Genomic DNA, 19,688 nt, shown 5'->3' with positions numbered 1-19,688 from the left:
GCACTCAAAAAATAGAGACATAAATGCTGCAAAGTATTGTTCTTTTAACTTATATCTCCTAGTATTGTAACAAAGATGTGACAGCTCAAAGCCATAAATTGTCCGTGGCGGGGTATGGATTATCTTGACTCTAAGTAATTGAATGGTACGCATTTTATCAGATCCAGGTGAGATTTGAACTCAGAACAACAAAATATAATTAGACATCACTTTATCAAATACTATACATATATTGTCAATTCATCATCATTGTTTAGCATCTGCTTTCCATGCTAGCATGGGTTGGATGGTTCAACTGGAGTCTGGGAAGCCAGAAGGCTGCACCAGGCCCAGTCTGATCTGGCAATGTTTCTACGGCTGGATGCCCTTCCTAACGCCAACCACTCCGTGAGTGTAGTGGGTGCTTTTTACGTGCCACCAGCACAGTAATAATAATTCATTAATAATAATTCTTTATTGCTGCCAAAAAGGTGATGACTAAAAGAACATTACAGGGACAGGTAATGTCATTACAGGGACAGGCAAGTGTGGAGACTTACCCTGAAACTAAATGAAATAAAATGAAGGGTGGTGGTATAGAATGGACTGCATACATAAGGTACTAGAGTAATGTTCCAAGAGAAAAACCACTGAGTAAATCAAAGAAACGTTGCAGCTCTTGGATTATCCTGACTACCAAGAATAAGTTCCATTCTCCCCAATGTCATTCTACAGTGCACAGAAACATGCTAGCTACCCTCTTCCACCTTTCATCAAATTTACTGGAGGGCAGTACCTCCCACTCCACCCCTCCACCTTCTTCAAGTGGAACTTGAAAAAAAAAAATCAATGTGAAACTGGCCAAAGAAAAAAGTGCTTGTATTTAGTCCTTTCAGTTATTTCCACTCTGCACAATTTCACTCACTATTGTCACCAGACAGAACTGTTTGTCCTACCTCCTAGTCAAAAGAATAGTGACAGGTTGATCATCATGATGAACTTTGCTAACAACTGGAATTATCCTACATTATATATATAGATAAGACAACAGCTGTTTGACGAAAATTCACAAATCCGCAATTATGACAATTTTCAAAAGAACATTGAAATAAAAATAATGACAGTTTGGTTTATGTTAAATATAACAAAAATACCCCACCTCTTTACCTTGCTTTTCTAATACCACACGTGGCTACTCAAAGATTTTATTTTGACCAAGTGAGTGTGCATATAATAAACCAAACAGAAAAAGTCGATGATCACCTTGAATGTATGAGTATAAATGTATTTAACATCTGTTTTTCAAACTGGCATATGTATACATATACACACACAGAAGACATTTTCTGTACCTAAGTATGTTTTAGACATATACAAATTGTTAGGGAAGGTTGGATGAAATCTAGAATTTACCTAAGGTTTTTGGTAACTACATATGTCTATTGAAATAATTGCACAATTTCAAACTAATTTCTGGTCAGAGTTAATTCCATTCATAACCAGGATGCTAACAACAGTATAGAATGAGCCTGCATATTTCTTCAGGATAGTGGTGTGTATATATGTGTGTGTGTCTTAAATGTACCATAAAAACCCATGTAATTTACGCATATTTTTTTACAAAAATAAAAATAAACTTTAGTGGGTGCATAAATTATACAAGTAGAGTGTTTTCAGAATTTGTTACGAAATTTTTGTTGTTGAAAAAATTTGTACAAAATGTAAACATTTGTACCGGAAGTTGACTCATTTAATGTCAGAATAGGGTTTTACAGAAAAAATTATGGCTTAAATATGCATAATGAAGTTGACTTTAATATATGCTGGACAGTATAATGTTTATTTTTTCTGTATAAATTTATCAAAACCATTGAATGGTTAACTAGCTTTTGAAGTCTGATGTTCATGCTAGTAAACATGGTCCAGGCCATATTTTACACTGTTTGGAGTTTCTACTTATCACAATGGAGCACATATTTAATTTCTCCTTTGCAGCAAACGATTCATAAGTTCTGTCCATACTGACAATAATGGTAATGACAAATTTTTATGTTTGCTTGACATTTTATAAGTGTGAAAGGGATTAAAATTTTTCGATACTCCATATCAAAGGTTCCGACAAGAATAGGCGGAAAAGAATTCTGTTTACATAATCAGTTTGATTGGTCACCTTCCTCTGTTGGTTGAGTAAAGAGTCAGCCAAGCAAATGTTTATTGGTAATTAAACTTAATGTGCAACACCTGTGCGTATTTATCAGCTTTGTTTTTGTTGGTAATTCTTATCAACAACTTTCCTGTGATTGTGATTTTAGAAGACACAGCAGTATGCTAAAGATCAGACTTAATCCCTTGTGGGCAAGAAATGTAAAATAAAGTTTATTATAAACAACACAAACACTTTGTAATCTAATAGCTTTCAATGTGATATCTGTTAATCAAATTATTTTTATTTAATGACAATTTTATTTAATGAAAAAGTGAAATTATACTAAATACAACTAGGTCGTAAACCTTTTTCCCCTAGCTATATCGGTGATTCTGAAAACTTTTAGGTGCAAATTTTACAAAAGTAGAAGCTGTTTTATTTTTTTTAACAAGTCTTATCCTGCAAATCAGCTGTGTAAATTACAGAGATGCGCAAATTACATGTGTTTTTATGGTATACATAGTACTTTGGTATAGTAAATACAAATTTTTATTGTATTGAGGTGTTATGTATATAAGTACATTTGGTAAACAGAAGAAAGAATCAACATGTAAAAGAATCTAATCTATATAATCCATAGTAAGTGGCAACTGCTACAGGAATGATTCAAGGGCCTAAAGTTCCATGCCAAAGCATTTACCCAAATTTGGTACATGTTAAGATAACTTAAAAGTTTGATAAGTGACTTAGCATGATAATTCTTGGGCTTTGAGTAACTTCTGTAGTTAATAATATATATATAACCAGTATGATCATAACTGTGTCTGACGAATGGTAATGTGAAACTGAGTAACAGTCTATGAAAACTTTTTCCACTTTAATAAAAAGCATATTATTCTACCTTTGGTATATCCCATTTTTTCCACCTTGTTTGCATTTATGTGTTTACTTGTGCGTGTGTATAATTCGTTTGAAAATAAAAATTAATTAAAAGAAAAATATTGGTTTCGAACCTAGGTACATGGACACAAATTATGAAGTGGGGATTACAAATGACCATATCAATCCTACCCACCAAAGACCTTTACTACTAATTTTATAAAATTTAGAAAGACAAGAAGCAAAGGCTACCAGAGTGGATTTTGAACTCAGAAAACACACATTGACTTTGCTTCCCAACTTTCTATGGCCAATAAAATATCTAATAGATACTGAGGAAAAAATATCTAAATGAATTTACATTGGTTAATCATGAAATAACACAAGACATTGTTTAGTTCCAGTTTCTGTAGAACTAAACTAATGAGAGACACACATCCACCCGGATAGGACACCAGGCTTCAATAGTAAAGCATCTTAACATTTTACAAAAGGAACATACAAGACAATGTAATCATCCAATATATATATATAAAAAGAGAGGTTGGTCATGGCTAGAAAGCCTTTGAACTAAAGGCATGCTCAGAGCTGACTTGGGGCTGTCTACAACAATCCCCAGTGAAATCAGGTACTTATTTACCTGCTAGAGTTTTCGTAAGTTAGCAGCTAAGACCTTAACAATTTCCCTGTTCTGTGAATCACATATGATACATAGGATATATTTCCTGTGCATCCAAGCATCACAAATGAGGAACATCCCCAATTTTCTTCAATACCAGAGTAACTTGGGACTTATGAAAATAAAGTTTTATACTACTCAATGTATGAAACTAAACTAAAAACAACATATGAAACTGAAAGTCCAAAAAGAAGCGTGGACGTTCAGAAGAAACTTTTGAAAATGCTTTGGACAGGCAAAGCATAAATGAACACAATTATCTTGGACTCTCAGTTCTTGATGGAGCTGTAGATGTTATAATGATATACAACACATCTTGGGCAATTTGAAATCTTGTGGAGCTCATCCCTCTCCAGGTCTGAACAGTTGATTTCTTCCAGAAAAACAGACACAGAGAGGAGAATTGACTTCAGTAAAGGACTAGTATTTTATTTATCAATCCAGAAAGGATGAAAGAGGGTAAAGTTAACTTCAGTGCTATTTGAACATAGAATGCAGAGAGGTCGAATTATATACTACAAGGTAATCTATTTGACAATCTGGCAACACAGCCAATTTGGTACCATAAATACACAGAATATCAGTCATCATAAGTAGCTATTTGATAGATATAAAAAACAACAACAGTGAGCTTGTTGCGCTTTATCTGATCTAAATTGCTACTTATGTCTAATGTCATTCAACAATATCTTATTTAACACACTACTCCAAACAAACACACTACACTAAACTACTCTCCTATATATATATATATATATATATATTAATTTATTTATTTATTTAGAAAATCAACAGTTTTATTTATCAACAGACACTTTTAAACACAAACACACATACATAAGAATAAATAAGCATTCATGTGTTTCCAAACGAATAAATCCAACTCAAAATATACACACAGAGTATGAATGAATGTCTCCAAATATTCGCATATACATGACATCGTAACAAGCAAGGACATGAAGTACACACACCCATGAAGTATAAACATTTCCAAACTAGTATCAACAGTACGGACTAAAACTACATACGCACAAGCATGTCCACACAAACACACATCAACATGCATAAAAAATACCCCCCCCCCACACACACATACAAATACACCCAAGCAAAAGTTTGGGGAACCAGGTTAAACCTAATAAGTAGTAGGCACCTAGTGTGACTTTTAACAAAGTCCAGTTGATAAGGTACTGCCATCACTACCACCACGTGATGATAACAGTTGGACCTTGACCAGTGGACTCATAAGGAGCCTTGAGAAACAATACACATAGAAATACATAAAATATAAATAGAACAGAATCTTATCTTTGTGAAAATGATGGCAGTAAGTGAACAGATCAAGTAAATTAAACATTAAGCAGAATGCAGTTGTGTTCACTGTACCATCACCTTTACTTGTATCCTTGCATCATATGAGGCGTTTAGTAACAGACCATCATAAGCACCATAACTTAAAAACCAAGAAAAATGCGGTCAAAGTTTTGTGACTTTCAGAATGTAATATCTCGGAAAGGAATGAAGTTAGGAGGCTGGTTTTGGTTTTAAAATGGCCATGAAGACCTCCTCTAATCATTCCACCTATGCAAAATTATTTATTTAGGTATGCATCTGAAAAATGAAACAATGACTGTCTTTCTCATTTTGTGTGGAACCTCCACACCCCACAGGTTCCCTCAACCGCTAGGGTGTGGTGGTTGAGGGAACCTGTGGAAGAGGCAGACCCAGGAAAACCTGGGATGAGGTCGTGTCAATAGTGTCAAGATACAATATTTTTCTGCCAGATTTTCAACCTTATTGCAAGCCTCACTGGGTTTTCCCATCCTTTTTTGGATTCAAGACATCAAGACAAAGAAAATGATATACTAATGTAAAGGGAACTGGTTGCTTCTTTACACTTTTGGGGTGCAACACAATTTCCTTTCTTTTTGTTTCTAGAAACTACCAGTCAGGAACGAAACGCAAGTTTAAAAATATATATAATTCTTTATTTTCTTGGTTCAACAATGAAACACAATGGTATGCTGGTACCCACCTAGTTCAACGCCGCAAGGCTGAATTCAAACGTTTGTAAGCTTTACAACAATTCAGCAGCAACAGAACAGGTCAAATCCTAAGTGTCTGGGACAGGAAAATACACGTCCTTTCTCTTCTATCGCCGTGTCTCAAGTCCCCGACGCTATTGAGGAACGCTATAGAATTTATTCTTCAGTCTCTAGCGCATGTGCATGAGGGAACTTCCTTATGCCTTTCCAGAAGGTTCCAGAAGGTTCCAACTCCGCACACGCACACTGAAGAAGGACGTTCCGCACACGCACACTGAAGAATGACGTTGCATGTGCGCACATTGGAATATGACGTCACTACAAAGGTGACGTTCCGCACACGCACACTGAAGAGTGACGTTACGTGTGCGCACACTGGAATATGACGTCACTACACTAACCTCGAAAATGGCGGGGTTGGCACTTGTGACACACTGTTACTAAATGCCTCATATGTACTATTTAGTAACTGATTATATTTCTGTGGTTATAAACTAGACTAGTAGGGAAATGTTAGCTACAGGCTGAATACAGTGGATGTCAGCTGTAGACTGGACACAGCAAACAACATTAGTTGTATGCTAGATACAGAGAACATTAGCAGTAGACTGGGACACAGTGGACAATGTCAACTATAAGCTGGACACGGTGAATAATGTCAGCTGTAGGCTGGACACGGTGAACAATGTCAGCTGTAGGCTGGACACGATGAACAATGTCAGCTGTAGGCTGGACACGGTGAACAATGTTAGCTGTAGGCTGGACACGGTGAACAATGTCAGCCGTAGGCTGGACACGATGAACGATGTCAGCTGCAGGGTGGACACGGTGAACAATGTCAGCTGCAGGCTGGACACGGTGAACAATGTCAGCTGTAGGTTTTACACAGTGAACAATGTCAGCTGTGGACTGGACATGGTGAACCAATGTCAGCTGTAAGTTTGTCGCTGCAAACAAAGCCAAATATAAGTAACAGAGTGAACAGCTGTAAACTAATCACAATGAAGCACTAATGACAATGCATTTGGCAGTGCAGAATGAACCAAACACAACTGTAATACAGACACTAACAGTAAACAAGCAGCAGCTGTACAGCAATTAACATAAGCGATGAACAAATAAGTGTTTGTTAACTACACATGGTAATAAACTAACACATAGACACTGCAATAGATGAGCAATGAACAGAACAGCACAAGATTTGATATTGCGAACAACAGCTGTAAACCAACCAGTGTAAACCATCAACAGCTGGAAACCGTCAACAGACTTGAAAAGTAAAAGGGACAATCAATAGGCTTTATAAGAAACTCCTGAATGTAAGAGTGTTGAATCACTCATCTATACCCACTCCACTAGCAATAATATCTTCAAGGCTATTAAGAAAGCTCTTTCAGAGTTACAGAAAGAGGAAAAGAATAAGAATGCCTCACCCTCCAACAGAAACTCATATGAAGCCCATCTTCCCACCTTTTCAAAAATCATGTGTTCACTAATGGGGTTAGTGATGATGTTGATGGAAATGGTGGTGGTGGTAGTGGTGATGGTTAATGATGATGATGATGAGAGGGGTGGTGGTGATGGTTGAGGGGCAGAGGTAGAGTGGTGACTGCATAGCTGGTGGTGATAGTTGAGGCTGGTGATGACAATGATGGCAAGAAATGATTACAGTGATAAGTGATGACAGCAATGATAAGCAATGATGGCAATAAGCGATGATGGTGATGATAAGGAAAGATGGCAATAAGCTAAGCCGGTGATAATAAGCGAAGATGGCGATGATAAGCGATGACAATGATGATAAGTGATGTCAGCGATGATAAGAGATGATGGCAATAAAAGATGACAGTGATAAGAGATGGTGGCGATAAGAGATGATGATGATAACTGACAATAGCTATAACAGTAATGATGGTGACGATGATGGTGATGATAGTGGGGATGGAAGTGGTAGCATCAATGATGGTGATAACGACAATGGTGATGGTGGTGATGTAAGCAGTAGTGCCAGTGATGTGTTTGTGTGTGAGTTATCAAATATGGACAGTGAAGAGATTCAATAAAAGTGCTGTAGAAGCTGTGGTTACATAAGGAAAAGGAAGAGCGGAAAAACTTGAGGAGGAATAAACTGTTTGTGGTAGCCAACTGTCGTGTCATGATGTGAGAGAGAGAGAGAGAGAGAGAGAGAGAGAGAGAGAGAGAGAGAGAAGAGAGAGAGAGAGAGAGAGAGAGAGAGAGAATGAATGAAAGTGTGAAAGACAGAATCTATGTTAGAACAACTGTTTGTCTGGCAGCTTGTTGTCATGACTAGATGTAGAAGTTATTGAAGGATCAGAGAGAGAGAGAGAGAGAGAAAGAGAGAGGTTATAAGTGTAAAATGTAAGCAGAGTATGCATATATATGAGAAACTGCTCACATGCATGCAGGTACATATGTGTGTGTGTGTGAGAGTGCATGTATCTGCAAGAGAGAGAGAGTGCACAAGGGGTGAGAGTGAATAAGGGACTCACATAGAGCGTGCACGAGAGGAAGAGTGCAAGTGCCCATACGTGCAAAATGTTTATAGGTGTGTCAGGAAACGAAAATATAAAGATAAAGGAGAGAGAGTTCGAATAAAAGAGAGAGAGAGACATTGAATAGGAAAGTGATTGTGTGTGTGTGTGTGTGTGTGTGTGTGTGTACCGAGCAGGTGTATATATGCATATATACAAGCAGCTGTGTGTATGAGGAATTATGTATATATGAGAACTGAGAGGAGGCTAGTGAGAAAAAGAGGAAATATGTATAGATGAGATAGGGAAGAGGGAGTGTATATATGTATATATGCAAGAAAGAGAGAGTAAGTGAGAGAGTGTGGTGTATGAATGAAAGATGAAGACCCAAAGAATTTGCGTAAGTGTGCATAGCTGTCATCATGACCGTGTTTAAGGTACGTAGCTTGTTAAACAAGGGATAATAGAGTATGTTTAAGGAGCAAGACAACACCAGATGGTTCACATCTTGGTTGGGGAATATGCCCATCTTATGTGAACAAGGTACGTAACTCTGCTAGCAAGTATTTCCTTGACTGAGCGAAAGTAAATTCCATTCTTGCCTTTGTGGTTGAGTGGTGAGCTGGAGGACAAAGGCAACCAACCAACACAAATAACCATTACACTCAAGCAAGCATGGAAAAAAAAATGTTAAATAGTAATAAACATTTTATATACATATATATACTCTTTTTATTCTTTACTCTTTTACTTGTTTCAGTCATTTGACTGTGGCCATGCTGGAGCACCGCCTTTAGTCGAGCAAATCGACCCAGGGACTTATTCTTTGTAAGCCCAGTACTTATTCTATTGGTCTCTTTTGCCGAACCGCTAAGTGACAGGGACATAAACACACCAGCATCGGTTGTCAGGCGATGTTGGGGGACACACAAACATATACACACACACAAATATACATATACATATATACGACAGGCTTCTTTCAGTTTCCGTCTACCAAATCCACTCACAAGGCTTTGGTCGGCCCGAAGCTATAGTAGAAGACACTTGCCCAAGGTGCCACGCAGTGAGACTGAACCCAGAACCATGTGGTTGGTAAGCAAGCTACTTACCACACAGCCACTCCTACGCCTATATGATGATCATATATATATATATATATATATATATATATACACACACACATATATATATATATACACACACACGCATACAAATATACATACATATACACACTCAGTAAAGTGGTTGGTGTAAAGAAAGCTGTTCAGGCATAATAACCATGCTAAAACAGACATTAGACCAAAACTTGGCCCTCTTACCCATTAGATTCTGTCTAAACATCCAATCCATGCCAACATGGAAAATGGGATGTGAAAAATACATTATATATATATATATATATATATATATATATATATGAGATATGATCAATAAGTATCCAGACTGGAACTATAAAAACAAAACTATACATATCATCATTATCATTTAACATACACTTTTCCATGCTTGTACGAGTCAAACGGAATTCATTGAGGTAAATTTTGCTATGGTTGGATGCCTTTCCTGTTGTAAACCTTCACCTGTTTTCAACTAAATAATATTTCTCATGGCCAGACAATTTTTTTTTTCTTTTTCATGGAAGACTGGAAACGAAAAATATCACTTGTATGATGATGATACAAGGACACACACAGATATATGTATATATATATATATATATTGGTAAAAACGGTAAGATAAAAGAAAGAAAGAAAGAGACCTCAATATTATGTAAATTTATCTATAAAGTAATATGTTACAATTACTCAATAGTCAAGATAAAACTCTGAGTTTCAGATGCCGAAGTGGAAATCCACAACACCATCTCTTCGGTTATCTGGCCATCTGAAAAAACCGAAGAGATGGTGTTGTGGATTTCCACTTCGGCATCTGAAACTCAGAGTAATTGTAACATATTTTACATATACATATATATATAATATATATATATATACGAGGCCTGATCAATAAGTATCTGGACTGGAGCTATAAAAACAAAACTACAACACATACCAATTTGGCATTTAATCTCTTTCAAAGTATTCCCCTTTGAAAGCCACACACTTAATCCGGCAGCTCCCAAAGGTGGAAGCATTCCTGCAACTCGTTTTCTGGGATAATCAGCAGCTGCCTTGTTGCATTTACTTTGATTTCCTCAACTTCCTGAAATCTTCCTTTCAAGAGGGATTTGACTTTTGGAAAGAGGGAAAAGTCGCAAGGGGGAATATGGTGGCTGTCGGACCTGTGGAATGTTGTGCTTAGGCAAAAACCGTTGCACAAGCCGTGCTGAATGGGCAGGTGCATTGTTAGCTGAAAGCAGTTTTGGCACAAACTTGGCAGATCTGCGTCGCATACCCATATCTTCATCAATGATAATGGACTGAACTGAGCAGTAACTAATCTGCACATCCTCTGATAACCCACGGATGGTGGATTGATGATTTCCCCTCACAGCTACATACACACTTGTGATGTTTTTCTCAGTTCTATCGACACTTTTTTGGCTCATACACTCCTCTCCATACACCTTCTGCAACTTTGCAGAGGCCTCTGAGCTGGTATTGCCAAGCTTTTGGCAAAATTTGATGCAGATTCAGGGTCAATGCAATGATCATAATCTACACATGTTCCTTCCAAGCACTGCTGTAAACGGCGGAAGTGAGCCAGAATGTTAAAACTTAGTGTGCAGGTACAGCAGAGTTCAAGTTCAATCTGTACCAAGTGGCTTCACTCTGCATGCTTTAGCTTCATTACTATGGCAACAGTCCGGATACTAATTCATCAAACCATATATATATATAGATATTTCTGTTATTTTGGTGCTTTACGGTGGCTTAATTAAGAATTTAGCTCTTATTTCTAGCAGGTTGATGCTTTTCTTCATCCTTATGCTGCATGCTAATTTGTATATTATAGCATTAATAATGCTATTTGTCTGTGAACTACCTATGTTACTACTGTTGATACCATCAATTTTAAATTTTATCCACAAATGATATTAACAATAGTAACATCTTATTTCAAACCTTATTGTTTGAATGTTTTGTTCATATATATATAAAAGATATACATACACACAACATGCTTCTTTCAGTTTCCTTAAACCACATCCACTCTTAAGCCTTTGCTCAGCCTAGGGTAACAAAAGACACTTGTTCACAATGCAGCACATTGATACTGAGGCCAAAACACCATGGTTGGGAAGCAAGCTTTTCACATCTGCAAGTTACTCACACACATAGATGTGTCATACGAGCTGACACATACTACCGGCCACATCATCACAACAGTCATTGTGTTCACACCCAGCAGAGTACTTATCTCTGCTTGGCATCTGAAGCTGATGCAAGCATAGGGCCTCACTTGCACACCAAGTCTAAACATGTTTATTCAATGTAAAGAAAGATGTAACTTCTTAGTTTCATACAGAGAAAACACATTAGATAACGTAGTCCTAGATAGCCATAAAAAGATGGGATGGTTGTGACTAATGTCCTTGATTAAAGGTCTGCTCAATTAAGGTTGACCTAGGGTTAAATAACAATAACATGACTGACAGCTGGAACATGAGCAGCCTTTCCACTTCAGAGAAATAAATGTAAAACAGTTTCACCATCGTTTTTGACATCCACTTTTCCATACTCGGATGAGTCAAGCAGAGTTTGCTGAGTAAGATTTTTTACAACCGGATGCTCTTCCTGTCACCAACTCCCCCCCCCCCCAAAGCTTCCATAAAAAATTGGAAACGAAGGACACTGCTTGTAAAACAGTGACACTCATTTACAACAATTACACTACGTAAACAGATGCACACACACCATCATCGTTTAATGTCTGTTTTCCATGCTGGCATGGGTTGGACAGTGTGAGGAAAGCTGAGCTGGTGAGCTGCACAAGGTCAAGGCTGATTTGGTTTGGTTTCTGCAGCTGGATGGCCTTCCTAATGTCAACCACTTTATGGTGAGCTGAGTGCTTTTAATGTGGCACTGACAAACAGTGTTACATAATACACCGGCTTTATATCAAATCAAGGACCAGAGGTTCTTCAAGAGCCATAGGCTCGTAAGGGCAGTTTCCCAGATTTTGTTGTGTATATTCTCCACTTAACAGAATGCTAGTCCATTGTGGGATTACTCACTTTTGACAGTTGACTGAACTGGAGCAACATGAAATGATGTGTTTTGCTCAGAAACCCAGTCCAAGAATCAAAAGCATAATCACATTATCACTAGTGCAACACCCTAACTACTAAGCCATGTGCTTCCACACACTCACACAAAAACATATGTGTATACATACACATATATACATAAATGGGCTTCTTTTAGTATCCAACAAATCTACACACAAAACTTTGGTTGGCCTGGGCTATAGAAAACACCTGCTCAAGGTGCCACACCAAGGGTTTGAACTCAAGATCATATGGCTGAGAAGCAAATTTCTTACCACACAGCCATGGATGTGCCCATTCATATATCTCTCTTTTACTCTATTGCTTGTTTCAGTCATTTGACTGTTGCCATGCTGGAGCACCACCTTTAGTCGAGCAAATCAACCCCAGGACTTATTCTTTGTAAGCCTAGGGCTTACTCTATCGGTCTCTTTTGCTGAACTGCTAAGTTACAGGGACGTAAACACACCACCATCGGTTGTCAAGCGATGTTGGTGGGGACAAACACGGACACACAAACATATATATATATATATATATATATTTATATATATATATATATAAAAAAGGAAATGAAGAAAATGCTGACAAAATAATTTAAGTAAGGGAGAGTGTATTCAATTAGGTGAAAGTTCTTTTTACTGGTTGCGCATTTGTTCAGATAAGAGAAAAAACATCAATCAGAAAGGAACTCTATCTCACTCAAAATATCTTTTGATAAGCATAACAAATGCGCAACTGGTAAAAAGAACTTTCACCTAATTAAATACACTCTCCTTTACTTAAATTATTTTGTCAGCATTTTCTTCATTTCCTTTTTTTATATATCACAACTCGTGTTCCACATCTCCTTTTTTAAATATATATATATATATGACGGGATTCTTTCAGTTTCCATCTACCAAATCCACTCACAAGGCTTTGGTCTGCCCAAGGCTATAGTAGAAGAACACTTGCCCAAGGTGCCACGCAGTGGAACTGAACCCGGAACCATGTGGTTCGTAAGTAAGCTACTTACCACACATGCCTATATATCCATATACGACAGGCTTCTTTCAATTTCTGTCTACCAAATCCACTCATAAAGCTTTGGTCAGCTCAAGACTAAAGCAGATGACACTTGTGCAGTGGGATAGAACCTGAGACTACATAGTTGGAAAGCAAGCTTCTTAACCATACGATCAGGACTAAAATGCAAAAACAGTTTGTTTGTTTTTTTATATTAGAAATGTATTTGCTGGAAGGAGATGATCCATTTAGTTGCTTCTTTGAGTTTCTTGTTGGTATGTTCATACAGAGCTGAAACATGCAGCACCAACAGACTGAATTACCAGTAAACAAAACCACTAGATGTATTACTCTTTACTCTTTTACTCTTTTACTTGTTTCAGTCATTTGACTGCGGCCATGCTGGGGCACCGCCTTTAGTCGAACAAATCGACCCCATGACTTATTTTTTGTAAGCCCAGTACTTATTCTATCGGTCTCTTTTGCCGAACCGCTAAGTGACGGGGACGTAAACACACCAGCATCGGTTGCCAAGCAATGCTAGGGGACAAACACAGACACACAAACATACACACACACACACACATATATATATATACATACATATATACAACGGGCTTCTTTCAGTTTCCGTCTACCAAATCTACTTACAAGGCTTTGGTTGGCCTGAGGCTATAGTAGAAGACACTTGCTCAAGATGCCACGCAGTGGGACTGAACCCGGAACCATGTGGTTGGTAAGCAAGCTACTTACCACACAGTCACTCCTGCGCCTATTGAATATTTTTTCTCCTCTATGTACATTTATATATATATATATATATATATATATATATGCGCACACATATTTGCCTTTATTGCATGCCAATCTGCAAGTGAAATGTGGTTTGTGACTGCCAGTGATTTAATGCATCTCACTCAAAAATGACAGTTTTACACATAAGGCAGATAGATGGATGCAGCTGCAAAATATTCAGCCAGGAAGTTCTTGCCAAATTTAAGAGTGCATCCATCAACTGCCAACTGCCAAGGAAGTTGTCATATGGAGAGGATAAAAAAGAAAAAAAATTCATAGCTTCTAGCTGGACAGAAACATGACTGCCAAACACTTGGCAGTCTACCCAGACATAGCATCAATGGTGATATAAAACATCTCAGAATTAATGCTATATAACTGGCAGGGGAGATTATATATATATATTATATACACACATACATACATAGATGTACATATACACTACAGACATACATGCATGCATGAGTACAAACACATATTTTTTTCATTTTATGAGATAAGCTATACACTTCCAGAACTGCTTTGAACACTTTTGTTTTTGCACAAGTACATATATAAAGTGTAGTTGCTATGGTGACAGTCCAACTAAAAAGACCTAAGAAAAACCAATGAATGAGGGGTTTTCTGACTAAGGAGCACCAGAAATCAACCAGAAATTTTGATGCTTATTTAACCCCCTCGTTACTGTATTTATTTTGAGATGCTCTGTGTTGCTTTCGGTTATTTTAAATATAACACAGAATTTAGTAAAATAACTTAGTTATCATTCAGCTAGTGTTAGGAACATAAATTGTGACTAAGGTTTGGTGGAAGATTTTAATTCAAAACTTATGAAAACAAGACATTTGCACTCAGAGCCGGGTTGGTAACAAAAGGGTTAATGAACACAGTATTTTAATAACCCTCAGATGGATACAAAGTAAAAATTAGACCTCAAATAATTTAGTTGCAGAGCAGTACCACCTGCATACTGCAAGACATCAACATTTTTGTTACCAGATTTCTGTTGACTACTTTTGTTTCAATTAATTTTTAAAATAATAAAAGAAAAATTAATAAAATAACTTTGCCATTATTAAACCAACATATGGCACATAAATTTAACATGAAATTTTGAGAGGTTTCCATTTAGATCACATTAAAGTAGGTTTGCATCATAGAACCATGAGCAGTCTCAGGTGGGTTGGTATCAAAGGGTTTAATAAAAATGGTTTCTTCAGTGGACCCAAAATGTTGGGGGAGACAGAAAACAAAATACAAAACCAGAGGGGAGTCACATCAAAAAGAAAAATCAGCATTAAAAAAGAGAAAACAGCAAACAGCCTCTTCTAGTGCTCGTTGCTAACCTTCAAGGTTACAGTCAGCCTATGTAGCCCCTCACCACCACCAATATCACCACTCTTGCATTCTCACCTGTGTCTTTACAGCCTAAACCTAACATAATGGTTGTAGATGAGCATCATCATCATACAAGCAAAGTTGTTTGTTTCTAGTCTACCGTGAAAAACATGTCTAGCAATGGGAATATATTACCTTACTTGAAAAAAGGTGAGGTTTGGTGACAGGAAGGGCATCCAGCTATAGAAAATCTGCCACAATGAATTCCACACTCACACAAGTTTGGTAAAATTTACTGTAAAGCAGCTTTTCTACCCTTACCTTCCTCTTTAAGTGGTAATTGAAGAAGCCAATGAGAACAAGGAATTGGTTCAAGATCCATGCACTAATCCATGTTTACAACTATTCAATTTACCATTTATGCCATACCAGAAAAAATTTTGGACATAACTGCATTATGGATTAGTTTGCTCTGTGGATAAGTCAGTCAACATAAGATTTGAGACTTATTTCATCCAGTTTTGGAAGGATAAAAAGTATCTGAATTCAGAACTTAAAAGAATGTTTAATAAAGAATGCAACAGTTTACCGTTTTATTCACCATTTAACCATTTTCTCCACAGCTCTACCAACTGTGTCATACAGAATCACAATGATAATGAATTCTAATAGAGTAAAGGTGACACATTTTGGATGTTAAGAACAGTCAATTAATTTGTAATTATTTTTTGCCTTTTATCTACCATGCAAGAAGGATAAAACATCTGCAAGAACTGGACTGAGGATGTAAAGAGAAAGGGATTAATTACAACAGGATACTTCCCAACCGTACGTTCTTGGTTTCAGTCCCACTGCTAGGCATTTTGTCTTTATTATAGATCTAGGCCAATCAAAGCTTCAGGAGTGCATTTGGTAGATGGAAATTGAAAGAAGACCAATGTGTGTGTGCACGTGCGCACATGTGAATGTATAAGTGAGTCTGTACTATTGTCTTGACCACCACGCATCACTATCAGACAAGCAATGTTGTTGGTTTCTAGTCTTCCATGGGGAAATATTACGTTGCTTTGAAATAGGTGAAGGGTGGCGACAATAAAAATATCTATCAACAAATTCATTTAACCCATGCAAGCAAAATTGAACATTCTGCCCACATACACAATGAAATGCCTTCAATGGATTGGCACACAGACACCCTGCCTATTCTCCTACTACTTACTTGTATTATAAATATCAACTCTTTTGAATGAGCTAATTGCATACTGCCCCTGCCCAGGTGTACTAGTCTCTCCTCTTCTTGTACCAATCACTAACCAATACTACTTCTTTGGTGGAAAAGCAAACTGGAATTTCCTGTAGACACAGACATTAACACTGTATAACAACTGTAGCTATTTCAGCAGTCTGGAATCAACAGAAGCCTTATAAGTGAAATGGAGTGGATGGAAATTATGCAGAATCCTGTCAGATGAACTGCAGCTGTAATTTAAGTTACAGCATCATGCTGATTCCATCTGAGAATTAGGTACATATCTGTGGAATACACAGTCACATACAATGATAATTCAGAAAGTAGGCAGTTCAGTTGATCAAACAACTGGACACTCATTAGTGAAACCAATGAAAATTCGTTAAGTTTTCATATATATAAACATGTGTGTGCAAATTAAACACTGTACACCATATAGAAAGGCAAAAACAAGCCTTGGTCAAAACACACAAACTAATCTCGCTATTTTTAGTTTATATCAACAACAAAATTCAAAAACAGGTATTAGTAATACTACCCACAATTGATCATCCATACCAATATATGACACTCCCAAATTCTCCAATGAAATAAAAATCTTTAATTAGTTTCACTGGTTAAAATAACTCCACATTTAAACTCTTGAGCAAAAGTCACCCAACCATGAAATACCATGTACAATGAGACACTCCCAAACACCACCACAAATACATATTCTAAGAGACAAATTCAAAGGAAAAGATCACAGTCAGCATAAAACTCAATAAAAGGAAATACAAACACCTACACTTAGGTGTTTGTATACCAACAAAATACACACTCAAACCAATCTTTTGACCCTTTTGATATCAACTAACCTAAGATCTTTTCTAGTCCCATAATACAAACTCATTGTTTTAACCCTTTAGTGTTTGCATTATTCTGCCAAAATTAATCCTTTTTTATCCACATTGCCTTGAACTAATCAGGCATTATCTTGGTGCTATGAGATTTTCATGAGGTAGCAGTTAATTTTTAAAACGATATTGTGGGGCTGGTGTGAGAGACCAGATCTGGCCAGTTTGAACAAAAAACAGGCAGAATACTTTTGGCCGGATATGGCTGGTTTAAATGTTAAAGGGTTAAAGTGATTTAAATTGAAGCCTATCAAAATTAAATTTCATTGATCTCACTGGCCAGGTCTTAGAGCCATGCAACAAGATAGAGTGACAGTGTTTAGTAGATGCAAATTCATGTTGCTACACATTTCTCCAAGGCAAAAACTGGCAATGAAGACAACAAAATCCAGCACGCATACAATTGTTAGACATCTATCTCATCTGTTTTATGACAAGGAATCCAAATTCTTGAAAATGCATTCATATGTCCTGCATGGATGTGTTCTAGTAGTCTTCAGCGTTCTTCAGTTATATCATCAACTGGTTGTAGAGTGAAGGTAATACCAAAGTATTGAATTGATCAAATTCTCTCTACCCATTTGGAGGACAAAATACTAGAAGTTATAACCTTTGTCTTGGTCACATTGATTTTTTTTTAGGGCAACATTCAACATGTACACAGAGGTATTCAACAGCTGATTGGATATTCATATAATTGTTGTCAATTATCATGAAGTCATCAGCATAGTTAAGGTGAGTGACAGTAAAATGTCATCCTATACCAACACCTGTGAAATATACCAGAGCATGTTCTACAAGCCAGTAAATAACACAGCTGAATACCTGAGTCATTAGAGCACAATACAGAGGACTTGTGTGAATTACAATAAATTTGGATTCCTTAACATAATACAAAATCTATCTTTGTGTGGATTCACAGTATGCTCTAATTAGATTCAGCACCTTCACAGGTAATCCATCTGCAGTCATGAATACATAGATCAACAAAATCAATGATTGCTGTGAAGTCCACAGACTATATGAAGGTTCAATGTTGGTATGCCAATATTGTTCCAGAATCCTCCACAAGATGAAAATTTGATGTGTGCAACTTTGGCCATGCCAGGATCTCACTGATTTGCTTGTGTGTATTGATAATGATAGTGTAGAAGTCTTTGCAGCAGAATGACCGTGAATATTCAAGCTTGCATGCCAATTAAACTTATACTAAGGTAGTTATTAGAAGAATGCCTACCACCCTTCATGAAGAAATGGAGAACCACACCAGTCTTATGAAAGTGATTCCATTTCCAACACACGCACACACACACACACACACATGCATATCATCTTTCATCACTTTAACATCTATTTTTCGATGTTTGCATGGATCATATGTGAAGTTACTAGGACAGATTTTTCTACAGCCACATGCTGCTCTTGTTACCAACCCCTACCTCTTTCCAAGTGAAGTAATAACCTCTCAATCTTACAAACAAGCAGGACAGACATTGCTGATATAGAAAGCTAGACACAAATGACATAGAAACAAGTTTTTTTTTTTTCTACTTTACAAAGATTGGGCAATGTGTCAAGACATGTCAAGAAGCCCAGACAAGCTTTTGTAGTGGACAAATGACATTATTAGTGAAGCCATTGGTTTACAACCAATAGTGAGACATGTAAAAAAAAAAAAAAAATACAATTCACACCACAAAACATATATTCAGCTATACACAAATATTTCTTCATATATAAATTTATAACACGAGTATGTGTGTGCATGCATATATACATATATATATATATATATATATATCAATATACATACATACACAAATATACATATCTGTTTCGGTATACATATTTGTCTTTTTTTCATCATCAGTTATAATGAAACAATTTTCCGTGCTTGCAAAGGGTTGGAGAGAATTCACTGAGGCAGATTTTCTATGGCTAAGTTCCTTTCCTGTCCCCAACCCTC

At 36.9% G+C, this 19,688-nt stretch overlaps 1 protein-coding gene across 10 annotated transcripts in view; it reads right to left on the bottom strand.

The window, feature by feature from the left end:
- The window catches only part of LOC115214926 (brefeldin A-inhibited guanine nucleotide-exchange protein 1), a 201,812-nt gene that overhangs the window by 157,067 nt on the left and 25,057 nt on the right, over positions 1–19,688 (bottom strand). The gene's annotated exons all lie outside the window — the stretch shown is intronic.

The sequence above is a fragment of the Octopus sinensis genome, linkage group LG8, assembly GCF_006345805.1.
Source record: "Octopus sinensis linkage group LG8, ASM634580v1, whole genome shotgun sequence".
Classification (NCBI taxonomy): domain Eukaryota; kingdom Metazoa; phylum Mollusca; class Cephalopoda; order Octopoda; family Octopodidae; genus Octopus; species Octopus sinensis.
The sequence above is the reverse complement of the archived record's forward strand: the minus strand, read 5'-3'. Positions and strand labels throughout refer to the sequence as shown.